At 42.8% G+C, this 13,655-nt stretch overlaps 6 non-coding genes and 1 pseudogene across 6 annotated transcripts; all 7 read left to right on the forward strand.

The window, feature by feature from the left end:
* Positions 1–420: 420 nt before the first annotated feature.
* On the forward strand, positions 421–628 carry LOC120982900 (annotated as a pseudogene).
* A 1,037-nt stretch (positions 629–1,665) lies between these two features.
* LOC120982916 lies at positions 1,666–1,856 on the forward strand. The gene has a single exon (XR_005774997.1). It is a non-coding gene; the product is annotated as a U2 spliceosomal RNA (small nuclear RNA).
* Positions 1,857–2,894: 1,038 nt separating this feature from the next.
* LOC120982917 lies at positions 2,895–3,085 on the forward strand. The gene has a single exon (XR_005774998.1). It is a non-coding gene; the product is annotated as a U2 spliceosomal RNA (small nuclear RNA).
* A 5,945-nt stretch (positions 3,086–9,030) lies between these two features.
* LOC120982897 lies at positions 9,031–9,223 on the forward strand. Its single transcript, XR_005774989.1, has one exon. It is a non-coding gene; the product is annotated as a U2 spliceosomal RNA (small nuclear RNA).
* Positions 9,224–10,257: 1,034 nt separating this feature from the next.
* LOC120982918 lies at positions 10,258–10,448 on the forward strand. Its single transcript, XR_005774999.1, has one exon. It is a non-coding gene; the product is annotated as a U2 spliceosomal RNA (small nuclear RNA).
* Positions 10,449–11,481: 1,033 nt separating this feature from the next.
* Positions 11,482–11,672, forward strand: LOC120982920. The gene has a single exon (XR_005775001.1). It is a non-coding gene; the product is annotated as a U2 spliceosomal RNA (small nuclear RNA).
* Positions 11,673–12,705: 1,033 nt separating this feature from the next.
* LOC120982921 lies at positions 12,706–12,896 on the forward strand. The gene has a single exon (XR_005775002.1). It is a non-coding gene; the product is annotated as a U2 spliceosomal RNA (small nuclear RNA).
* Positions 12,897–13,655: the final 759 nt, after the last annotated feature.

Here is a 13,655-nt window from a genome sequence, read left to right on the forward strand (position 1 = left end):
TCCGTTTGCCCAGGATTTCTGGAGAAGAGTGCTCCCACTTTTAAGGAAGATGGCAGGCCTGAGAGACTTCACCTACGATATGATCCTATACGGTCTTTTGGAATGCCCAACAGCCTGCCAAGAGGCTGTGGCATGGAAGACGATGAACTGCGCAAAGGAAGCCCTCTGGAAGGCTAGAAATATTTTAGTTTTTAAAAGAGAGGTTTTATCCGTCAACGATGTTCTGGGATTTTGTTTTAGTGAAATGTATATTTATCTTTTAATTGAGAAAAAAGTTAATACTGCGGTAGAGAATAAATGGTTTTTAAGTGAATGGAATTCTGTAATATAAGATAATTTTATTCATTTTTAATGCCATCCTTTGATTATGTATTTAATTATTTTCTTCTGTATTTATGTGATAATTGTTAAAATTTTGTAAATTCTTTTAATAAATATGGCGTCCCCGCGAGGGGATAGTCAACTTAAAAAAAAATCTGTTCTTATCAGTTTAATATCTGATACGTCCCCTATCTGGGGACCATATATTAAATGGATTTTTCGAACAGGGAGATGGAAAAAGAGCTTGCTCTGTCCACTCCACGCATTGACCTGGTATTGCAGTACCTCCAGGACCGGTGCACCCCTTCTAATCCAGTATGAAAAAACAGAATGAAATTGAAATGGATTGCAAGCATCATCCTTCCAGCCAAGCAAGTGGAAAGTTGTGTGTGTCGTGCCTCCTTCAGCTTCTCCTCTGTCTGCCCAGTCAGTGCAGTGTTGCTTTTTGCATATAATACCTGCATCTAGTCTGTCAATCTCCTAATTGCATCAGCTGTCGGTTGTTTCCAGCACCAAGCAACCCATTCAGCCCCAGTGTCGTCACACACACCCTGGATCCAATTAAGACTGATGATTGGTTAATTGGCTTATCACCTGAATGAATTGTTTGGACCTCCCCTCCTCCACGTTTGATTTGGGCCTGTTGTGCACACCTCGGAGGGTTGCTGAGTCGTCTCTGGCAGGCAATTGACCCTTTTTTGTATCAAGTTGGCTGGATGTAACCATTTAGCTTTTGCAGTGCTTCAATAAATGAGTAAAGTTTGCCTGTGTCTCCCTCTTGTGGATCTTTTGAACTGGATTACTTAGTGGCTAAAAAGTAGCCCAGCACTTCCTATGCAGCTGGACCTACCTTGTCTGTTCAATGGACGGAACACTGCGCGTGTCACAAGAGCCTTGTCAGGTCAAGAGGTCAAAGAGGTCAAGTAAGGTCAGCTATTGGATGACATCACAAGGGCCCTGATGGAACACTCAACAATGGTGCCGTGACATCACAATCAACAATGGTTATCCTTTTTTTTTTTTTTTTTTTTTTTTTTTTCCTTTCACTCACTACTATTCCTATCATGCTTTCTGCTTGGCGTGCTTTGGCACCGCACCAGGAATTTCGTGCGAAGAAAAGGCGTGTCCAAAAGTCGCGTGTGGGCGGAGCTATGCAGATAGCAAACACGAAAAGAAGCATGCTGGTGTGACTTCTGTGCGTAGGACGCGCGTGAACGTTTTCCCCGGTTTGTGAGAGAAAGAAGCCTCCCGGACTGTGTATTGGGCTGGGGACAGTAGTCTATTGCCTTCATTAGTGCTCTGCATTGGGGACCATCGGCCTGTACTGCGAACCCTTTTCAGGTTATCGCTTCTCGGCCTTTTGGCTAAGATCAAGTGTAGTATCTGTTCTTATCAGTTTAATATCTGATACGTCCCCTATCTGGGGACCATATATTAAATGGATTTTTCGAACAGGGAGATGGAAAAAGAGCTTGCTCTGTCCACTCCACGCATTGACCTGGTATTGCAGTACCTCCAGGACCGGTGCACCCCTTCTAATCCAGTATGAAAAAACAGAATGAAATTGAAATGGATTGCAAGCATCATCCTTCCAGCCAAGCAAGTGGAAAGTTGTGTGTGTCGTGCCTCCTTCAGCTTCTCCTCTGTCTGCCCAGTCAGTGCAGTGTTGCTTTTTGCATATAATACCTGCATCTAGTCTGTCAATCTCCTAATTGCATCAGCTGTCGGTTGTTTCCAGCACCAAGCAACCCATTCAGCCCCAGTGTCGTCACACACACCCTGGATCCAATTAAGACTGATGATTGGTTAATTGGCTTATCACCTGAATGAATTGTTTGGACCTCCCCTCCTCCACGTTTGATTTGGGCCTGTTGTGCACACCTCGGAGGGTTGCTGAGTCGTCTCTGGCAGGCAATTGACCCTTTTTTGTATCAAGTTGGCTGGATGTAACCATTTAGCTTTTGCAGTGCTTCAATAAATGAGTAAAGTTTGCCTGTGTCTCCCTCTTGTGGATCTTTTGAACTGGATTACTTAGTGGCTAAAAAGTAGCCCAGCACTTCCTATGCAGCTGGACCTACCTTGTCTGTTCAATGGACGGAACACTGCGCGTGTCACAAGAGCCTTGTCAGGTCAAGAGGTCAAAGAGGTCAAGTAAGGTCAGCTATTGGATGACATCACAAGGGCCCTGATGGAACACTCAACAATGGTGCCGTGACATCACAATCAACAATGGTTATCCTTTTTTTTTTTTTTTTTTTTTTTTTTTTTCCTTTCACTCACTACTATTCCTATCATGCTTTCTGCTTGGCGTGCTTTGGCACCGCACCAGGAATTTCGTGCGAAGAAAAGGCGTGTCCAAAAGTCGCGTGTGGGCGGAGCTATGCAGATAGCAAACACGAAAAGAAGCATGCTGGTGTGACTTCTGTGCGTAGGACGCGCGTGAACGTTTTCCCCGGTTTGTGAGAGAAAGAAGCCTCCCGGACTGTGTATTGGGCTGGGGACAGTAGTCTATTGCCTTCATTAGTGCTCTGCATTGGGGACCATCGGCCTGTACTGCGAACCCTTTTCAGGTTATCGCTTCTCGGCCTTTTGGCTAAGATCAAGTGTAGTATCTGTTCTTATCAGTTTAATATCTGATACGTCCCCTATCTGGGGACCATATATTAAATGGATTTTTCGAACAGGGAGATGGAAAAAGAGCTTGCTCTGTCCACTCCACGCATTGACCTGGTATTGCAGTACCTCCAGGACCGGTGCACCCCTTCTAATCCAGTATGAAAAAACAGAATGAAATTGAAATGGATTGCAAGCATCATCCTTCCAGCCAAGCAAGTGGAAAGTTGTGTGTGTCGTGCCTCCTTCAGCTTCTCCTCTGTCTGCCCAGTCAGTGCAGTGTTGCTTTTTGCATATAATACCTGCATCTAGTCTGTCAATCTCCTAATTGCATCAGCTGTCGGTTGTTTCCAGCACCAAGCAACCCATTCAGCCCCAGTGTCGTCACACACACCCTGGATCCAATTAAGACTGATGATTGGTTAATTGGCTTATCACCTGAATGAATTGTTTGGACCTCCCCTCCTCCACGTTTGATTTGGGCCTGTTGTGCACACCTCGGAGGGTTGCTGAGTCGTCTCTGGCAGGCAATTGACCCTTTTTTGTATCAAGTTGGCTGGATGTAACCATTTAGCTTTTGCAGTGCTTCAATAAATGAGTAAAGTTTGCCTGTGTCTCCCTCTTGTGGATCTTTTGAACTGGATTACTTAGTGGCTAAAAAGTAGCCCAGCACTTCCTATGCAGCTGGACCTACCTTGTCTGTTCAATGGACGGAACACTGCGCGTGTCACAAGAGCCTTGTCAGGTCAAGAGGTCAAAGAGGTCAAGTAAGGTCAGCTATTGGATGACATCACAAGGGCCCTGATGGAACACTCAACAATGGTGCCGTGACATCACAATCAACAATGGTTATCCTTTTTTTTTTTTTTTTTTTTTTTTTTCCTTTCACTCACTACTATTCCTATCATGCTTTCTGCTTGGCGTGCTTTGGCACCGCACCAGGAATTTCGTGCGAAGAAAAGGCGTGTCCAAAAGTCGCGTGTGGGCGGAGCTATGCAGATAGCAAACACGAAAAGAAGCATGCTGGTGTGACTTCTGTGCGTAGGACGCGCGTGAACGTTTTCCCCGGTTTGTGAGAGAAAGAAGCCTCCCGGACTGTGTATTGGGCTGGGGACAGTAGTCTATTGCCTTCATTAGTGCTCTGCATTGGGGACCATCGGCCTGTACTGCGAACCCTTTTCAGGTTATCGCTTCTCGGCCTTTTGGCCAAGATTTCTGGCTTGTCCGGACTTGGCTGAAGGGTTGTCTGAGCTGCAAAGCAAGGATTCAAGAAGGCGATCGATAAAGATGGCATTCCATATGCGTAACGTCCGATTTGCCAGACAGGGCGAATTGAGGATTCGTAATTCCGTTGCAGTCGAGGTGTCGGAGGAAGCAAGAGAAAGGACCAAGCTGTTTTTCTTCGTGAACGACATCCTGATCAGGACTTTGAAAGTAAGGAAAGAGAACATTTTGGCCTTGAATGACTCCAAGAAAGGTACCTATGTTGTTACTTTTGAAAACATGTCAGACTGTCAAAACCTATATGAAGAACTTAAATTACATCATGACGATGAAATCCTGAAAGGACTTGATTTTGTTTTGTTATATTCAACGGGGGATGTTCCTTTAATCATCCACATGTATAACCCTTTCGTTGCCAAAGGGGATATAGAGTTTTTCCTATCAAGATATTGTTTGAATATGAAATCTTGTCGAAAATTGATGAATGAGGTTGACATATGGACAGGCAAATATCTATTCATGGTGACTTTCAGGGAAGAACCAGGGGGAATTGGGGGTTTGAGCCGCCCCCCATCAAACTTTGTGATTGGGAGAGACAGAGGATACTTATATTACCCCGGGATGCCAAATTACTGTCGTAGATGTCGCCAATTTGGTCATCTGCAGAAAGAATGCCCAGAGGAAGTGATTTTTTGTGGAAAGTGCCAAGAGACCGGTCATACAACTCAGGACTGTCCGAATATAATTGTCTGCAACTTGTGTAAAGAAGTAGGACATGCATTCAAGGAATGTTCTAAAAGATCAAGGAAATCGTATGCAGAAGCTGCAGCGGAGAAGCGGGAAAAACCAGATGAAAAGAAGACTGGAGCGGATTTGATTCCGGGAAGGTCAATTGTGGGTAACCCGAGTGCAGTAACAGCTGGTGTTAAAGAACCTGTGAAAGCAAGCCTACCTTTAAGTATACCAAAAGCTGGTACATCCAGAAGCTCTGGAAAGGTGGACCCTGCGAAGATTCTTCCAAAAATAATGGCCCCTGTAAAGGAGGTAGAGGGATCTGTCACTGGAACAGGGGTGAAGGAGAAGTCGGCAGGGGGAGAAACCATGGAAGTCGAGCAAAAAGAGACGAAGAGAAAAGGGGGCGAACAGGATGATGAAACGTTTTGCACGAAAAGAGCTTCCCGGCTAAGCGCGGATGAGAGTGACAGTGGTTTGAGACCTAGTGTTCATCTGTCGGATCCACAGTATATAAGTCAATTTGACAGTCCTGAGAAACAGGTACTATTTATGTCATCGAGTGGATCCAGTGAAGAGATGGCCTGAAGCTGAAGAATTTTTTTGAAGAAAAATCACAAAGAACTCCTCGTGGAGCTGCTTGTTTAAAGTGTTATGAAAAAAATAAATAAATGAATAATGACTAAAATATTAAAAATCTCCTCTTTAAATGCCAGGAGCATTAAAGGGGCAACGAGAAGAGCTGCTATGTTCGCATATCTAGAGACGGTGGATAGTGACATTATCCTTCTGCAGGAATGTGGCATAGAGTACTCACAGAATTATGCGGAATTAAGGCAAGAGTGGACAAAAGGACCCTCTTTGTGGTCCGGTGAAAACAGTAATAAGAATTCCGGAGTCGGAGTACTATTTAAAGGAAATGACTGTCAAATATTGTCGTTCATGCAAATAATTCCTGGAAGAGCCCTGCTGATAAATATAAAATATAATGGAAAAGAAATAAAACTACTTAATATATATGCTTCTCCGGAAATCCATGAAAGGTCAGAATTGTTAGAAGATGTACAGCCTTTCTTAGTAGGCCAGACGCCGATGATCGTGGGAGGAGACTTCAATTGCGCATATAAAGATACAGACAGGACAGGAGAAAAAGTAAGACGTTTGGACAAAACAGTACAACAATTAAATAATCTAACAGCGGACTTAAACTTGATAGATGTCTGGTCGAATATAAATGATGGAGATCCTGGATATACATGGGGTAATACTTCTGTGCAATCCAGGTTAGATTTTTTTTTTATTTCCAAAACTTTCAAACCAATAAATATGTGTGTGGAGGAAAACATCTTTTCTGACCATAAAATGATCCAAACAGAAATTGAAATTCCAGGTGGTGAAAAAGGCAAAGGTACATGGAGATTGAATGTAGACCTGCTGGAAGATAAAAACATAAAAGATGAATTTGTTCGAAATTATAAAAAATGGACTAAAAACAAAAATAGTTTCGAAACAATTCTAAAATGGTGGGAGTATGTCAAGGCAAAAACGAAGGAATTCTTTATAAAAGCTGGAATTAAAAAGGCAAAGGAGAAAAAACAATGGTTCAGAGTCCTAAACACAAAATTACAGACATACTTGAAACTAAAAGAAGCGGGTGTGGATGTATCTGAATTAATCAAAAAAACTAAGGAGGATATTAAAAAAGCCATCTGCAACAAAGGGAAAGAAATCATCTTTAATAGTAAAGTAAAACAATTGGAAGAAAACGAAAAGTGCTCGAGATTTTTCTTCAAAAAGGTTATGAATTCAAAAAGTGTCATCACGAAAATTGCAGATAAAACTGAGAAAGAAGATATGCTAAAGGAGGCCAAAATGTTCTATCAGAGACTGTTTGATAAAAAAGAGATTGACGATTCTTTCGTAAATGACACCCTAGAGGCTCTGGAAGATAAATTTGGGCGAGAAGAACAAGAGCATCTCATTATACAACTGTCAATGGATGAATTACAGAAAACAGTTAAGAGTTTTGATAAAGGCAAAACACCTGGTTCTGACGGCCTACCGATTGAATGGTACAACACTTTTTGGAATATTATGAAAGATGACCTGGTGCAGGTGTTTAAAGAAGCTTTACTTTGTGATGTGCTTCCAGAATCCTGGAGAAGTGGAATAGTTACACTGTTGCATAAAAAAGGAGAAAGAGAAAATCTTGAAAACTGGAGGCCCATAACCTTACTCAACGTCGATTATAAAATTCTAGCTAAAATCATGGTCATGCGAATAAAGAAGGTTATTGGGAAAGTCATCCAAAAAAATCAAACATGTGGAGTACCAGAGAGAAGCTTATGCGAAAATCTGAATATAATAAAAGATTGTATATGGTACCAGAGGGAAAGAGAACAAGAGCTGGCGATATTATCTTTAGATTTTCTAAAAGCCTATGACCGAATATCCCATGAGTTTCTGTGGAAAGTATTGGAATGTATGAATTTCCCCCAAAAAATGATAAAGCAAATCTCAACAATGTACAAAGAAGCCTATAGTCAGGTTTCTATAAATGGATTCCTGACAGACAAAGTTTTTCTAAAGTCTGGGGTGAAGCAGGGATGCCCCCTGTCACCAATACTGTTCATATGTGCCTTGGAACCTCTACTAGCTTTAATAAGAAGAGAAAAAGTCATCAGAGGAGTACCAATCCCGGGGGGTAAAGGTTTAGATGTCAAAATCAGCGCTTATATGGATGACGTCACAATTTTCTGCAACAATAAGGCATCGCTAAGGAGAGCTCTCCTAATCACAGATTTCTTCTGCCAGGCTTCAGGATTTAAATTGAATAAAGAAAAATGTGACTGTTACGTGATTGGAGACTGGTCAGATGCACAAGTGCCTGAGATTAGGATACAATCCAAAGAAATAAAAATACTTGGAGTAATCTTCGATGCAGAAAACAACGGAAAGAAAAGCTGGGAGATAGTGAAAAAGAAGGTTCAAGGGAAATTTGATTTCTGGAGATTAAGACAATTAACTATTGAGGGGAAAAACCTAATTATAAAAGCCATAATAATACCCATCTTATTATATTTAACACAAGTATTCCCACCAGAAGAGAATCTCATAAAGCAATTGCAGAGAAGCTGTTTTCAATTCATTTGGAGTACAAAGATGGAAAAGCTAAAGAGGGAAATTATGCATAAATTAAAAAAATATGGAGGTAAAGAAATACCAAATCTCAAAAGACTCCTGTATTTACAATATTTTTCCCGATGTGCAAAGACAATACATACAGAGACTATATGGTCCTTTTTTCTGAGATATGCTGCAGGCCACTTATTTCGTAAAAGAAAATGGATTCAACTACCACTGACGACTCCAATATTAGTAACACCACCAAAACAATATGTAATAATAGAAAAAATAATCAGACTATATGAGTTGGAGAAATATGAAAGTAATATTCGAAACAATCCAAAGAAAGTAAGGAAAATATTGGAGAGAGAACAACAAGTTGAAATGGTGGCAAATTTTTCTTCAGATAAATCTATGGACTGTTGGAAAATGTGCAATATGGCCTACCTGAGCAATAGCTTAAAGGATCTTGCATGGGCAATAGTACATGAGTGTATCCCAACAAAAGTCTTCCAGCATAGAAGGGGATTAAATACAACAGCAATATGTCCAAGAAGAAACTGTTCAAGAGAAGAGTCTGTCATGCATGTGTTTTGGAATTGCGCATTTGCTCAAGAGGTCTGGAGGAGAGTTGGAGTAGTCCTGAAACACACCTGTGATTTAAAGAGACTAGATCATGAACTGATTTTATATGGACTAGAAAGTTCCGTAAGACCAGAAAAAAAGAGAGTGATGTGGATCATGATAAACTGTGTGAAAAATGCTATCTGGAAGGTGCGTAATATATTGCTTTTCAAAAGAGACTTTATTGAAGCAAGAGAATGTGTGAAGTTAGCTTTAAGTGAAATTTATGTTTATTATTTGCAAGATAGGAAGTGTTTAGGAAAGTCTGCAGCTACCTTATGGAACATATATATGTGGAATATTCTAGTTAGTGATGAAGTTTAGTTTGTTTTGACCTTGAAATAACCTAGTGAGGTTTGGATTAATTTTTGTTGAAATAAATGTATGTTTTAAAATTTTCTAATAAAAATTTAAAAAAAAAAAAAAAAAATCTGTTCTTATCAGTTTAATATCTGATACGTCCCCTATCTGGGGACCATATATTAAATGGATTTTTCGAACAGGGAGATGGAAAAAGAGCTTGCTCTGTCCACTCCACGCATTGACCTGGTATTGCAGTACCTCCAGGACCGGTGCACCCCTTCTAATCCAGTATGAAAAAACAGAATGAAATTGAAATGGATTGCAAGCATCATCCTTCCAGCCAAGCAAGTGGAAAGTTGTGTGTGTCGTGCCTCCTTCAGCTTCTCCTCTGTCTGCCCAGTCAGTGCAGTGTTGCTTTTTGCATATAATACCTGCATCTAGTCTGTCAATCTCCTAATTGCATCAGCTGTCGGTTGTTTCCAGCACCAAGCAACCCATTCAGCCCCAGTGTCGTCACACACACCCTGGATCCAATTAAGACTGATGATTGGTTAATTGGCTTATCACCTGAATGAATTGTTTGGACCTCCCCTCCTCCACGTTTGATTTGGGCCTGTTGTGCACACCTCGGAGGGTTGCTGAGTCGTCTCTGGCAGGCAATTGACCCTTTTTTGTATCAAGTTGGCTGGATGTAACCATTTAGCTTTTGCAGTGCTTCAATAAATGAGTAAAGTTTGCCTGTGTCTCCCTCTTGTGGATCTTTTGAACTGGATTACTTAGTGGCTAAAAAGTAGCCCAGCACTTCCTATGCAGCTGGACCTACCTTGTCTGTTCAATGGACGGAACACTGCGCGTGTCACAAGAGCCTTGTCAGGTCAAGAGGTCAAAGAGGTCAAGTAAGGTCAGCTATTGGATGACATCACAAGGGCCCTGATGGAACACTCAACAATGGTGCCGTGACATCACAATCAACAATGGTTATCCTTTTTTTTTTTTTTTTTTTTTTTTTCCTTTCACTCACTACTATTCCTATCATGCTTTCTGCTTGGCGTGCTTTGGCACCGCACCAGGAATTTCGTGCGAAGAAAAGGCGTGTCCAAAAGTCGCGTGTGGGCGGAGCTATGCAGATAGCAAACACGAAAAGAAGCATGCTGGTGTGACTTCTGTGCGTAGGACGCGCGTGAACGTTTTCCCCGGTTTGTGAGAGAAAGAAGCCTCCCGGACTGTGTATTGGGCTGGGGACAGTAGTCTATTGCCTTCATTAGTGCTCTGCATTGGGGACCATCGGCCTGTACTGCGAACCCTTTTCAGGTTATCGCTTCTCGGCCTTTTGGCTAAGATCAAGTGTAGTATCTGTTCTTATCAGTTTAATATCTGATACGTCCCCTATCTGGGGACCATATATTAAATGGATTTTTCGAACAGGGAGATGGAAAAAGAGCTTGCTCTGTCCACTCCACGCATTGACCTGGTATTGCAGTACCTCCAGGACCGGTGCACCCCTTCTAATCCAGTATGAAAAAACAGAATGAAATTGAAATGGATTGCAAGCATCATCCTTCCAGCCAAGCAAGTGGAAAGTTGTGTGTGTCGTGCCTCCTTCAGCTTCTCCTCTGTCTGCCCAGTCAGTGCAGTGTTGCTTTTTGCATATAATACCTGCATCTAGTCTGTCAATCTCCTAATTGCATCAGCTGTCGGTTGTTTCCAGCACCAAGCAACCCATTCAGCCCCAGTGTCGTCACACACACCCTGGATCCAATTAAGACTGATGATTGGTTAATTGGCTTATCACCTGAATGAATTGTTTGGACCTCCCCTCCTCCACGTTTGATTTGGGCCTGTTGTGCACACCTCGGAGGGTTGCTGAGTCGTCTCTGGCAGGCAATTGACCCTTTTTTGTATCAAGTTGGCTGGATGTAACCATTTAGCTTTTGCAGTGCTTCAATAAATGAGTAAAGTTTGCCTGTGTCTCCCTCTTGTGGATCTTTTGAACTGGATTACTTAGTGGCTAAAAAGTAGCCCAGCACTTCCTATGCAGCTGGACCTACCTTGTCTGTTCAATGGACGGAACACTGCGCGTGTCACAAGAGCCTTGTCAGGTCAAGAGGTCAAAGAGGTCAAGTAAGGTCAGCTATTGGATGACATCACAAGGGCCCTGATGGAACACTCAACAATGGTGCCGTGACATCACAATCAACAATGGTTATCCTTTTTTTTTTTTTTTTTTTTTTTTCCTTTCACTCACTACTATTCCTATCATGCTTTCTGCTTGGCGTGCTTTGGCACCGCACCAGGAATTTCGTGCGAAGAAAAGGCGTGTCCAAAAGTCGCGTGTGGGCGGAGCTATGCAGATAGCAAACACGAAAAGAAGCATGCTGGTGTGACTTCTGTGCGTAGGACGCGCGTGAACGTTTTCCCCGGTTTGTGAGAGAAAGAAGCCTCCCGGACTGTGTATTGGGCTGGGGACAGTAGTCTATTGCCTTCATTAGTGCTCTGCATTGGGGACCATCGGCCTGTACTGCGAACCCTTTTCAGGTTATCGCTTCTCGGCCTTTTGGCTAAGATCAAGTGTAGTATCTGTTCTTATCAGTTTAATATCTGATACGTCCCCTATCTGGGGACCATATATTAAATGGATTTTTCGAACAGGGAGATGGAAAAAGAGCTTGCTCTGTCCACTCCACGCATTGACCTGGTATTGCAGTACCTCCAGGACCGGTGCACCCCTTCTAATCCAGTATGAAAAAACAGAATGAAATTGAAATGGATTGCAAGCATCATCCTTCCAGCCAAGCAAGTGGAAAGTTGTGTGTGTCGTGCCTCCTTCAGCTTCTCCTCTGTCTGCCCAGTCAGTGCAGTGTTGCTTTTTGCATATAATACCTGCATCTAGTCTGTCAATCTCCTAATTGCATCAGCTGTCGGTTGTTTCCAGCACCAAGCAACCCATTCAGCCCCAGTGTCGTCACACACACCCTGGATCCAATTAAGACTGATGATTGGTTAATTGGCTTATCACCTGAATGAATTGTTTGGACCTCCCCTCCTCCACGTTTGATTTGGGCCTGTTGTGCACACCTCGGAGGGTTGCTGAGTCGTCTCTGGCAGGCAATTGACCCTTTTTTGTATCAAGTTGGCTGGATGTAACCATTTAGCTTTTGCAGTGCTTCAATAAATGAGTAAAGTTTGCCTGTGTCTCCCTCTTGTGGATCTTTTGAACTGGATTACTTAGTGGCTAAAAAGTAGCCCAGCACTTCCTATGCAGCTGGACCTACCTTGTCTGTTCAATGGACGGAACACTGCGCGTGTCACAAGAGCCTTGTCAGGTCAAGAGGTCAAAGAGGTCAAGTAAGGTCAGCTATTGGATGACATCACAAGGGCCCTGATGGAACACTCAACAATGGTGCCGTGACATCACAATCAACAATGGTTATCCTTTTTTTTTTTTTTTTTTTTTTTTCCTTTCACTCACTACTATTCCTATCATGCTTTCTGCTTGGCGTGCTTTGGCACCGCACCAGGAATTTCGTGCGAAGAAAAGGCGTGTCCAAAAGTCGCGTGTGGGCGGAGCTATGCAGATAGCAAACACGAAAAGAAGCATGCTGGTGTGACTTCTGTGCGTAGGACGCGCGTGAACGTTTTCCCCGGTTTGTGAGAGAAAGAAGCCTCCCGGACTGTGTATTGGGCTGGGGACAGTAGTCTATTGCCTTCATTAGTGCTCTGCATTGGGGACCATCGGCCTGTACTGCGAACCCTTTTCAGGTTATCGCTTCTCGGCCTTTTGGCTAAGATCAAGTGTAGTATCTGTTCTTATCAGTTTAATATCTGATACGTCCCCTATCTGGGGACCATATATTAAATGGATTTTTCGAACAGGGAGATGGAAAAAGAGCTTGCTCTGTCCACTCCACGCATTGACCTGGTATTGCAGTACCTCCAGGACCGGTGCACCCCTTCTAATCCAGTATGAAAAAACAGAATGAAATTGAAATGGATTGCAAGCATCATCCTTCCAGCCAAGCAAGTGGAAAGTTGTGTGTGTCGTGCCTCCTTCAGCTTCTCCTCTGTCTGCCCAGTCAGTGCAGTGTTGCTTTTTGCATATAATACCTGCATCTAGTCTGTCAATCTCCTAATTGCATCAGCTGTCGGTTGTTTCCAGCACCAAGCAACCCATTCAGCCCCAGTGTCGTCACACACACCCTGGATCCAATTAAGACTGATGATTGGTTAATTGGCTTATCACCTGAATGAATTGTTTGGACCTCCCCTCCTCCACGTTTGATTTGGGCCTGTTGTGCACACCTCGGAGGGTTGCTGAGTCGTCTCTGGCAGGCAATTGACCCTTTTTTGTATCAAGTTGGCTGGATGTAACCATTTAGCTTTTGCAGTGCTTCAATAAATGAGTAAAGTTTGCCTGTGTCTCCCTCTTGTGGATCTTTTGAACTGGATTACTTAGTGGCTAAAAAGTAGCCCAGCACTTCCTATGCAGCTGGACCTACCTTGTCTGTTCAATGGACGGAACACTGCGCGTGTCACAAGAGCCTTGTCAGGTCAAGAGGTCAAAGAGGTCAAGTAAGGTCAGCTATTGGATGACATCACAAGGGCCCTGATGGAACACTCAACAATGGTGCCGTGACATCACAATCAACAATGGTTATCCTTTTTTTTTTTTTTTTTTTTTTTTTTTCCTTTCACTCACTACTATTCCTATCATG

The sequence above is a fragment of the Bufo bufo genome, assembly GCF_905171765.1.
Source record: "Bufo bufo chromosome 6 unlocalized genomic scaffold, aBufBuf1.1 SUPER_6_unloc_3, whole genome shotgun sequence".
Lineage (NCBI taxonomy): Eukaryota > Metazoa > Chordata > Amphibia > Anura > Bufonidae > Bufo > Bufo bufo.